Raw genomic sequence first — 12,646 nt, 5'->3', positions numbered from 1 at the left:
ACCTTGGGCAAGTCGCTCGACTTCTCTGTGCCTCATTTACCTCCACTGCAGAATGGGGTTTGAGGATGTGAGCCCCACGTGGGACAGGGACTGCGTCCAACCCGATTGGCTTGTCTCCATCCCAGCACTTAGTACAGTGCCTGGAATACAGTAAGCACTTAACAAATGCCACAATTATCATTATTGCTTTCCCATGCCCTTGGTATTGTGCTATGCACAGAGTAAGCGCTTAATATATACCATTGACTAATTGATTAATTAGGACACTGAGGTTCTAACTCCAGCCCGCCCACTGATTTCCCTTGATTTCCCTATCTGGAAATTGGGGAGAAAATTCCGGCTTTTCCTCCCTCCTAGACAGTGAGGTAGGTGGGGATGAGGGAGTTGTGTGTGATCGGATTATCCTATATCTACCCTAGACCTTAACAGGGTGAGTATTTGGTGAGTACTTACTGCGTGCAGAGCACTGTATCAATATATAGCATTGACTAATTGATTAATTAGGAGACTGAGGTTCTAACTCCAGCCCACCCACTGAACCAAGCCTTGATTTCCCTATCTGGAAATTGGGGACAAAATTCCGGCTTTTCCTCCCTCCTAGACAGTGAGGCCCGTGGGGACAAGGGAGTTGTGTGTGATCGGATTATCCTAAATCTACCCTGGACCTTAACAGGGTGAGTATTTGTTCAGTACTTACTGCGTGCGGAGCACTGTATTAAGCGGTTGGGAGAGCACAACGCAACAGAATTAGCAGATACGTTCCCTGACCATAGGGCAGTCTAGAGATAGTAAATATAGAGAAGCAGCGTGGCTCAGCGGAAAGAGCCCGGGCTTCAGAGTCAGAAGTCGTGGGTTCTAATCCCGTCTCCGCCACGTGTCGGCTGTGTGACTTTGGACAAGTCACTTCACTTCTCTGGGCCTCAGTTCCCTCATCTGGAAAATGGGGATGAAGACTGTGAGCCCCATGTGGGACAACCTGATTACCTTGTATCCCCCCACACAGCGCTTAGAACTGTGATTTGCGCATAGTAAGTGCTTAACAAATACCATTATTATATAGGGATAAATATAAATATAGAGCTAAAGATAGGTATCTCTACTATATCCTATACTAAGAAGCAGCATGGCCTAGAGAAGGAGCGTGGCTCAGTGGAAAAGAGCAGGGGCTTTGGAGTCAGAGGTCATGGGTTCAAATCCCGGCTCCGCCAATTGTCAGCTGTGTGCCTTTGGGCAAGTCACTTCACTTCTCTGTGCCTCAGTTCCATCATCTGTAAAATGGGGATTAAGACTGTGAACACACTGTTGGCCAACCTGATCACCTTGTAACCTCCCCAGTGCTTAGAACAGTGCTTTGCACATAGTAAGCGCTTAATAAATGCCATCATTATTAGTATTAGTATTATTATTACTATATCCTATATTAAGAAGCAGCAAGACCTAGAGAAGCAGCGTGGCTCAGTGGAAAATAGCAGGGGCTTTGGAGTCAGAGGTCATGCGTTCAAATCCCGGCTCCGCCAATTGTCAGCTGTATGACTTTGGGCAAGTCACTTGATTCTCTGGGCCTCAGTTCCTTCATCTGTAAAATGGGGATTAAGATCGTGAGCCCCCGTGGGACAACCTGATCACCTTGTAACCTCCCCAGCGCTTAGAACAGTGCTTTCCACATAGTAAATGCTTAAAAAATGCCATTATTATTATTATTATTATTATTAGTGGCAACAGGATTTGGGAGTCAGAGGATGTGGGTTCTAACCCTGGCTCTGTCAGTTCTCTGCTGTATGACCCTGGGCAAGTCACTTCACTTCTCCATGCCTCAGTTACTTCATCTGTGAAATGGGGATTTAGACTGTGAGCCCCATATGGGACGGGGACTGTGTCAGATCCATTGAGCTTGCATATATCCCAGCGCTTAGAACAGTGCCTAGTACATGGTAAGCATCTAGCAAATACCATAAATAAAGAGAAGACCTATAACCCCTGTCTCCAAGGAGTTAATAGTTTACTGGAAGAGAAGCAGTTTGGCCTAGTGGAAAGAGCATCCCAGCTCTGCCCCTCGCTTGCTGTGGGACCTTGGGCGAGTCATTTCACTTCTTTGTGACTCGGTTTCCTCAACTGTAAAACGGGGACTCAATACTTAGACTGCGAGTCCCGTGTGGAACACAGCCGTGTCTGACCCCAGCACTTAGAACAGTGTTCATCACACAGTAAGCGCTTAACAAATACCCCCCAAAAAAACAGAGGGAGCAGGGTAAAGAAGAAGCATTTTAGAACAGTGCTCAGCGCTTAGAACACTGCTTTGCACATAGTAAGCGCTTAATAAATGCCATCATAAAAAAAGCATGTAGCAGGAAGTTGTAAAATGGATCAGGAGGAAATAAATAAATAAATGCAGTGCAAGTAAATACGCAAACAGATACATAGAGAGATAGAATAATAATAATGATGGCATTTGTTAAGCGCTTACTATGCTCAAGTTTTCCCTATCTTTAAAATTCAGATGGCTTGATAGAATGATAATGATGATGACATTTGTTAAGCGCTTACTATGCTCAAGTTTTCCCTATCTTTAAAATTCAGATGGCTTCTATATCCTCAGGTTTGCTCTAAGGACTAATCTAAGGTGTTTGGGGAAAATTACCACTGCAAATTCAAAATAGCAATAGAAGAGAAATGGTATTAACCGCCCCCCCCCCCGCCATTAATATCTATAAATTGCGGGAAAATGGGCAGGAAGTGGTGAATTGCTTCCTTCGTTGTGTGCCAGTTATATGTGTATATATATGTACGCATTTATTACTCTATTTTATTTGTACATATTTATTCTATTTATTTTATTGTGTTACTTTGTTTTGTTCTCTGTCTCCCCCTTCTAGACTGAGCCCACTGTTGGGTAGGGACCGTCTCTGTATGTTGCCAACTTGGACTTCCGAAGTGCTTAGTACAGTGCTCTGCACACAGTAAGCGTTCAATAAATACAATTGAACGAATGATACAAGGTGATCGCGTTGTCCCACGTGGGGCTCACAGTCTTCATCCCCATTTTACAGACAAGGTAACTGAGGCTCAGAGAATAATAATAATAATAATAATAATAATAATAATAATAATAATGGGGGTATTTGTTAATCACTTACTATGTGCAGAGCACTGTTCTAAGCGCTGGGAAGGATACAAGGTGATCAGGTTGTCCCGTGTGGAGCTCACAGTCTTCATCCCCATTTTACAGATGAGGTAACTGAGGCCCAGAGAAGTAAAGATAGAAAGTAGCTGTATATATGCTCAGGATAGGAATGGAGCTCTCAACGGGTAAGAGAGGTATTAAATTGATTAGATTGTGGGGTGAGGCGATTTCATCAGGAAAACGTCTCAGAGGAGGTGGGATCTTAGGGAGGCTTGGAAGGTAAAGGATTTGGAAGGGAGGGAATTCCAGGTTAGGGAAACAGTAGCTTGATCCGGAGAAGGGTGGAGCGTCAGAGTTGGGAGGCAAGAGCTAGCTACAGTTGGAGGGTGATCTTGGGAAGAGGAGTGAAAAGTAAGGGAGAAGAAGCGTGGCTCAGTGGAAAGAGCCCGGGCTTTGGAATCAGAGGTCATGGGTTCAAATCCCGCCTCCACCAACTGTCAGCTGTGTGACTTTGGACAAGCCACTTCACTTCTCTGGGCCTCAGTGACCTCATCTCGAAAATGGGGATTGAAATTGTGTGAGCCGTCCGTGGGACAACCTGATCACCTTGTAACCTCCCCAGCATATCTACTTACTTACTTACTTGTACATATCTATTCTATTTATTTAAATTTGTTAATATGTTTTGTTTTGTTCTCTGTCTCCCCCTTCTAGACTGTGAGCCCGCTGTTGGGTAGGGACCGTCTCTAGATGTTGCCAACTTGGACTTCCCAAGAGCTTAGTACAGTGCTCTGCACACAGGAAGCGCTCAATAAATACGATTGATTGATTGATTGATTGTTGGGTAGGGACCCTCTCTAGACGTTGCCAACTTGGACTTCCCAAGCGCTTAGTACAGTGCTCTGCACACAAATACGATTGATTGATTGATTCATAATAAATACGATTGAATGCATGAATGAATGAATTTTACAGATGAGGGAACTGAGGCACAAAGAATTGGAGGAACTTGCCCAGAGCCACACAGAAGGTAAGTGACAGGGCCAGGATTGGGGTTAGAAACCTAATCTTCTGACTCCGCAGCCCAGGCTCGTCCCCTCAGGGCCACGCTGTAAATCATTTATCACGATAAATCACGGGCAGAACATTGTGTGCATGGGAGAACACGAAAGAGTTAGAAAATAGGAACCCCCCTTCTTGTCACCCCACTCACACAACTCGGGGATTTACAGCCAAGTGAGTAATTATCTCCGTCGCTCCGTTTCCCACAGCGCTCTGCACCCAGTAAGGTCCCAATAAACACCCAAAATTGATCGATTAATTAGAGGATTTGGGGACACGTAGAATCAGAAGGACCTGGGTTCTAATCCTGGTTCTGCCACTTTCAGTCATTCATTCCATTCAATCGTATTGATTGAGCGCTTACTGTGGGTGGAGCACTGGACTAAGCGCTTGGGAAGCCCAAGTCGGTAACATCTAGAGACGGTCCCTACCCAACGACGGGCTCACGGTCTAGAAGCAGCGTGGCTCAGTGGAAAGAGCCCGGGCTTTGGAGTCAGAGGTCATGGGTTCAAATCCCATGACCAAGGGGGAGACAGACAACAAAATGTTGTGTGACTGTGGGCAAGCCACTTAACTTCTCTGGGTCTCATTTCCCTCATCTGTAAAATGGGGATTAAGATGGGGATCCCCATGTGGGACAGGGACTGGGCCCAATTTGATTAGTTCATATCTGCCCCCGCATTTAGTTCAGTGCCTGGCACAGAGTAAGCGCTTCACAAATACCATGAGAAGAAGAAGAAGAAGAATGTTGGCATTTGTTAAATTCTTACTATGTGCCAAGCACTGTTCTAAGCTCTGGGATAGATACAAGGTCATCAGGCTGTCCCACGTGGGGCTCACAGTCTTCATCCCCATTTTACAGATGAGGGAATTGAGGCCCAGAAAAATGAAGTGACTTAACCAAAGTCACACAGCTGACAGATGGCGGAGCCGGGATTAGAACCCACGACCTCGGACTCTTTCAACTAAGCCACGCTGTTTCTCTTCTCAATAATAATAATGATGGTATTTGTTAAGCGCTTACTACGTGCAAAGCACTGTTCTAAGCACTGGGGTAGATGCAAGGTGATCAGGTTGTCCCACGTGGGGCTCACACTCTTATTCCCCATTTTACAGATGAGGGAACTGATGTCCAGAGAAGTGAAGTGACTTGCCCAAGGTCACCCAGCTGACAAGTGGCAAAGCCGGGATTAGAACCCACGACCTCCGGCTCCTCAGCCCGGGCTCTTTCCACTGAGCCACGCGGCTTCTCTATGACTCTGTATGAAATCTGTTGGCGTGGAGAGAATTATCCTGTTCATAGAATTACCCAGTTTTAGTATTGTTATTTTTACTACTATTTGGTATAATTATTAACATTTTGGTATTTGTTCAGCACTTCTTATGTGCCAAGCACTGTACGACGCGCTGGATTAGAAACAAGATAATCAGGTCAGACAACAGTCCCTGACCTACATTCATTCATTCATTCAATCGTATTGATTGAGCGCTTACTGTGTGCAGAGCACTGGACTAAGCTCTTGGGAAGTACAAGTTGATGGGGCTCACCGGTCTAAAAGGAAGGGAGAGAAGGTCTTTGGGAGCTTTTTTTTTAAGGAATTTGTTAAGCACTTACTATGCGCCAAGCACTGTGCTAAATCCTGGATTGGATACAAGCTAATCAGGGATATTTAATCCCCATTTCACAGATGAGAAAACATGACGGCCGGAGTCGTGGTCGTGTGCGGAGATTTAATCCCCATTTTACAGATGAGAAAACATGACGGCCTGAGTCGTGGTCGAGTGTGGACAGGTTGGAGGCTTCAAGGCTCTCCATCACCTCGCCCCCTCCTACCTCACCTCCCTTCTCTCCTTCTACTGCCCAGCCCGCACCCTCCGCTCCTCCACCGCTAATCTCCTCACTGTACCTCATTCTCGCCTCTCCCGCCGTCGACCCCCGGCCCACGTCATCCCCCGGGCCTGGAATGCCCTCCCTCTGCCCCTCCGCCAAGCTAGCTCTCTTCCTCCCTTCAAGGCCCTGCTGAGAGCTCACCTCCTCCAGGAGGCCTTCCCAGACTGAGCCCCTTCCTTCCTCTCCCCCTCGTCCCCTTCTCCATCCCCCCATCTTACCTCCTTCCCTTCCCCACAGCACCTGTATATATGTATATATGGTTGTACATATTTATTACTCTATTTATTTATTTATTTATTTATCTTACTTGTACATTTCTATCCTATTTATTTTATTTTGTTGGTATGTTTGGTTCTGTTCTCTGTCTCCCCCCTTTTAGACTGTGAGCCCACTGTTGGGTAGGGACTGTCTCTATGTGTTGCCAATTTGTACTTCCCAAGCGCTTAGTACAGTGCTCTGCACACAGTAAGCGCTCAATAAATACGATTGATTGATTGATTGATTGATTGGAGGGCAATGTCTCCTATTGGAAAGAAGACCGGACTCAAAGTCACGAAAACCTGGCCTCTGATCTCCAAAACCCGGGCTTTGGAGTCAGAGGTCATGAGTTCAAATCCCGGCTCCGCCAATTGTCAGCTGGGTGACTTTGGGCAAGTCACTTCACTTCTCTGGGCCTCAGTGACCTCGTCTGGAAAATGGGGATGAGGACTGTGAGCCGCACGTGGGACAACCTGATTACTCTGTAACCTCCCCAGCGCTTGAAACGGTGCTTTGCACATAGTAAGCGCTTAATAAATGCCTTCATTATTATTATTATCTCGGCTCCGCTAGCTCTGTGTGACCTCGGGCAAGTCACTTATCTTCTCAGGGCCTCGGTTTCCCCGCCTGTAAAATGGGGATAAAAGCGGATAAAAGCCCTGCGGGACGGGGACTGTGTCTGACCTGATTTTCTTGTATTTTCTTTTTCAGTGGTAGTAGTTAAGTGCTTTCTTTGTGCCAGGCACTGTTCTAAGCGCTGGGGTAGATAAAAGGTTGGACAATATCCATGTACCGCATGGGGCTCATTTTACAGATGAGGCAACTGAGGTGCAGAGAAGTGAAGTGATTTGCTTGTTGCCAACTTGTACTTCCCAAGCGCTTAGTACAGTGCTCTGCACACAGTAAGCGCTCAATAAATACGATTGAATGAATGACTTGCCCAAGGTCACACAACAGGCAAGTGACGGAACCAGGATTAGAACCCTAGTCCTTCTGACTCTCAGGCTGCTTGGCAAATAGTGAATATTTAACCAATACCACAATTATTCCTACTATAAAGGTAATCTGGGGCTATATCTTTGCCAGATTTGATTCTCTTCTATCTTCCCCAGTGCTCAGTACATAATTATAAATTATAAATTTATAAACATAAATACCATAAAGCACAGTTCTTATCACATAGTAAGTGCTTAACAAATCCCATAATTATATTATCATCATCAACATCGATGGTATTTACTGAGCACTTACTGTGAGTACAGCACTGTACTAAGCGCCTGGGAGAGTACTGTATAACAGAGGTGGTAGACACCTTCCCTGCCCATGACGAGCTTACACTCTAGAGGGGGAGACAGACATGAATATAAGGCCCGTTGTTGGGTAGGGACCGTCTCTCTATGGAAGAAGGAAGAAGAAGAAGGAAGAAGAAGGAAGAAGGAGGAAGAAGGAGGAAGAAGGAGGAAGAAGGAAGAAGGAATGAGAAGGAGAAGAAGAAGAAGACTGTGATACCCATATGGGACAACCTGATTACCTTGTATCCCCCAAGCACTTAAAGCAGTGATTAGCACATAGTAAGAACTTAATAAATACCATTATTATTATTAGTAGTAGTAGTAGTAGTAAACTACTTCTATTGTTTCCTCAGTTTCTCTTAAGCACTTAATAAATACCATTATTATGATTAGTAGTAGTAGTAGTAGAAGTAATAGTAGTAAACTACTTCTATTGTTTCCTCAGTTTCTCTTAAGCACTTAATAAATACCATTATTATTAATAGTAGTAGTAGTAAAAACTACTTCTATTGTTTCCTCAGTTTCTCTTAACCACTTAATAAATATCATTATTATTAGTAGTAGTAATAGTAGTAGTAAACTACTTCTATTGTTTCCTCAGTTTTAAGCACTTAATAAATACCATTATTATTAGTAGTAGTAATAGTAGTAGCAAACTACTTCTATTGTTTCCTCAGTTTCTCTTAAGAACTTAATAAATACCATTAGTAGTAGTAGTAGTTGTAATAGTAGTAGTAAACTACTTCTATTGTTTTCTCAGTTTCTCTTAAGCACTTAATAAATACCATTATTATTATTTAGTAGTAGTAGTAGTAGTAGTAAACTACTCCTATTGTTTCCTCAGTTTCTCTGGTTTCCTCACTACTCCCAAGTGAACATCGTAAAGGGGCGGTTTCCAGAGCCAGGGACGAAAGAGAAGACCGAAGAAACAGCCGGCAGATTTTCCCTCGATCTGGATCACCAGTTCTCCTTCTCCCCTTCGCTGCCAGCTCCGCCCTTCTCTGTCACCTCTCCCTTCCACCTCCACCACCGATTCTCCTTTTCCACTTCCTCCCACCTTCCTCCCCGGCTCCAGTCCAGGTCCAGCCGTCCCCCGATGAACCTCAGCACCGTGTCCGAGTTCGTCATCCTGGGCCTGTCGGACCTGCCCGAGATGCAGCCCCTCCTCTTCGCCGTCTTCCTGTGTGTCTACCTGGTGGCCGTGGTCTCCCTCAGCGCGGCCCTGCACACGCCCATGTACGTCCTGCTGCTGACCCTGGCCTTGGTGGACGTCGTGTGCACCTCCTCCATCGTCCCCAACATGCTGGAGACCACGCTGGGGCCCCGGAAGACCATCTCCTATGGCGGCTGCATGGCCCAGCTCTTCTTCTTCACCTGGTCCCTGGGGGCCGAGATGGTCCTCTTCACCACCATGGCCTTCGACCGCTACGTGGCCATCTGCTTCCCTCTCCGCTACGCCGCCATCATGAGCCGGCGGACGTGCTCCGCCCTCCTCGCTGCCATTCTCCTTGTCGCCGTCGCCAACGCCTGGGTGCACACGGGCCTCGTCCTTCGGCTGAGCTTCTGCGGGCCGGAAGCCGTCGACCACTCTTCTGCGAGATCCCCGCCGTGCTGGCCCTCTCCTGCAGCCCCGTCCAGGCCAACGAGGTGATGGTCTTCGTGGCCGACGTCGCCCTGGCAATGGGGGACTTCCTGCTGACGTGCCTCTCCTACGGCTTCATCGTGGCCGCCATCCTGTGCATCCGGTCTGTCGAGGGCAAGAGGAAGCCCTTCTCCACCTGCTCTTCCCACCTCTGCGTGGTCTCCTTCTACTACTCTCCGGTCATCTATACCTACATCCGGCCCACCTCGTCCTACTCCTTCGACAGGGACAACGTGGTGGCCGCCCTGTACATGCTGGTCACGTCCACCCTAAACACCATCGTCTACAGCCTCCACAACAGAGAGATCCAGGCGGGCATCCGGAAGGTCTTCTCCTCCCTGAAGCTCTGACGGCAACGATGACACGCGTCATTCTTACTTTGGCAGCTTGCCGGCTGCCGAGCGCCATCCTACATTCCAGGATAGAGGAAAGTTGATCCAGTTGGATGCCGTCTCCGCCCCATTAATCCCCATTTTCCAGCTGAGGGAACTGAGGCTCAGAGAAGTGCCCCAAGCCACACGGCTGACGGGCGGCGGAGCCGGGATTAGAACCCGCATCCTACTGAATCCCAGGCCCGGGCTCTATCCACTGAGCCACACTGCTTCCGTCGCCAATGAGGGGGTGAGAGTTTCTCCTCCACCGCCGCCACCTCGAGTAATTCACTCATTCGATCGTATTTACTGAGCGCTTTCTGTCTGCAGAGCCCTGTACTACTAATAATGATAGTGCTAATAATAGTTTTTAAGTGCTTACTGTGTGCAGAGCGCTGTACTAATAATAATGATAGCGATAATAATAGTTTTTAAGTGCGTACTATGTGCCAGACACTCTGTTAAGCACCAGGGTGGATACAAACAAATCGGGTTGGACACAGTCTCTGTCCCACTTGGCGCTCACAGTCCCATTTTACAGATGAGGTAACTGAGGCCCAGAGAATAATGATACTATTCATTCATTCATTCAATCGTATTCATTGAGCGCTTACTGTCTGCAGAGCGCTGTACTAATAATAATGATAGTGATAATAATAGTTTTTAAGCGCTTACTATATGCCAGGCACTGTATTAAGCAGCAGGGTGGATACAAACAAATCGGGTTGGACACAGTCTCTGTCCCACTTGGGGCTCACAGTTCCATTTTACAGATGAGGTATCTGAGGCCCAGAGAATAATGATACTATTCAGTCATTCTTTCAATCGTATTTATTGAGCGCTTACTGTGTGCAGAGCACTGTACTAAGCGCTTTGGAAGTACAAGTTGGTGTTGTATTTGTTATGCTCTTCCTATATACGGGGCACTGAACTAAGCGCTGGGGTGGATACGAGCAAATCGGGTTGGACACAGTCTCTGTCCCACTTGGGGCTCACAGTCCCATTTTACAGATGAGGTAACTGAGGCCCAGAGAATAATGATACTAATAGCCATTGTATTTGTTAAGCGCTTCCTATATGCCGGACACTGAACTAAGCACTGTGGTGGATACAAGCACATCGGGTTGGATACAGTCTCTGTCCCACTTGGGGCTCACAGTCTCAATCCCCATTTTACAGATGAGGTAACTGAGGCCCAGAGAATAATGATACTAATAGCCGTTGTATTTGTTAAGCGCTTCCCATATGCCGGACACTGAACTAAGCGCTGGGGTGGATACGAGCAAATCGGGTTGAACACAGTTCCCGCCCCACGTGGGGTTCACAGTCTTCATCCCCATTTTACAGATGAGGTCACCGAGGCTCAGAGAAGTGAAATGACTTGCTCAAGGTCACACAGCAGATGAGTGGCGGAGCCAGGATTAGAACCTGGCTATCCAGACTAAGCCACGCTGCTTCATGGAGGGGCGTAAGGGATAACTAAATATTTTCCCACCCTAATTATAATGATCAATCAATCAATCATATTTATTGAGTGCTTACTGTGTGCAGAGCACTGTACTAAGCACTTGCGAAGTACAAGTTGGTAATAATAATCCCTAATTCCTTGGAGTCTATGAAAGAGGATGGAAATACACGCTGGCCATTATAATAATAATAATGATGGGATTTGTTAAGCGCCAAGCACTGTTCTAAGTGCTGGGGGAGATACAAGGAAATCGGGTTGTTCCACGGAGGGCTCCCAGTCTTAACCCCAATTTTACAGATGAGGGAACTGAGGCCCAGAGAAGTAAAGTGACTTGCCCAAAGTCATACAGCTGATAGGAACACATGACCTCTGACCCCGAAGCCTGCAGGCTTTCCACTAAAGCACTCTGTTTCTCCATAATTATTGTATTTGTTAAGCGCTTCCTATGCGCCAAGCACTGTTCTAAGGGCTGGGGCAGATCCAAGGTCATGAGGTTGTCCCACGTGGGGCTCACAGTCTTCATCCCCATTTTACAGATGAGGGTACTGAGGCCCAGAGAAGCGAAGTGACTGGCCCAAAGTCACACAGCTCATAAATGGCAGATCTGGGATTAGAACCCATGACCTCTGACCCCCAAGCCTGCATGCTTTCAACTAAACCACCCTGCTTCTCTATAATTATCATATTTGTTAAACGCTTACTACGTGCCAAGCGCTGTTTTAAGGGCTGGGAGAGATACAAGGAAATCAGGCTGTCCCATGTGGGGTTCACAGTCTTCATCCCCACTTTACAGGTGAGGGAACTGAGGCCCAGAGAAGTGAAGTGGCTTGCCCAAAGTCACACAGCTGATAAGTGGCAGAGCCAGGATTAGAACCCACGACCTCTGACCGCCCAAGCCCGGGCTCTTTCTTTCATTCATTCATTCATTATTGGGTGGGGACCGTCTCTATGTGCTACCAACTTATACTTCCCAAGTACAAATATATGTACAAACTATTTGTATATGTACAAATAAAATAAATAGAGTAATGAATACGTACGTTCATTCATTCAATCGTATTTATTGAGCACTTACTGTGTGCAGAGCACTGTAGTAAGCGCTCGGGAAGTCCAAGTCGGCAACATATAGAGACGGTCCCTACCCCGCAGTGGGCTCACAGTCTAGAAGGGGGAGACAGACGACAAAACAAAACATATTAAAAAAATAAAATAAATAGAATAAATATGTACAAATAAAACAGAGTAATAAATACGTACATTCATTCCCTCATTCATTCAATTGTATTTATTGAGCACTTACTGTGTGCAGAGCACTGTACTAAGCACTTGGGAAGTCCAAGTCGGCAATATCTAGAGACAGTCCCTACCCAACAGTGGGCTCACAGTCTAGAAGGGGGAGACAGAGAACTAAATATATTAACAAAATAAAATAAATAGAATATGTACAAATAAAATAAATAGAGCAATAAATACGTACATTCATTCATTCAATCGTATTTATTGAGCGCTTACTGTGTGCAGAGCACTGTACTAAGCGCTTG

The 12,646-nt window shown here is 46.3% G+C and overlaps 1 pseudogene; it reads left to right on the top strand.

The window, feature by feature from the left end:
* Positions 1-8,720: 8,720 nt before the first annotated feature.
* Positions 8,721-9,616, top strand: LOC119922515 (annotated as a pseudogene).
* Positions 9,617-12,646: the final 3,030 nt, after the last annotated feature.

Source organism: Tachyglossus aculeatus, unplaced genomic scaffold (genome assembly GCF_015852505.1).
Source record: "Tachyglossus aculeatus isolate mTacAcu1 unplaced genomic scaffold, mTacAcu1.pri scaffold_105_arrow_ctg1, whole genome shotgun sequence".
NCBI classification, from domain to species: Eukaryota; Metazoa; Chordata; class Mammalia; order Monotremata; family Tachyglossidae; genus Tachyglossus; species Tachyglossus aculeatus.
This window is presented reverse-complemented; position numbering and strand designations above follow the sequence as displayed.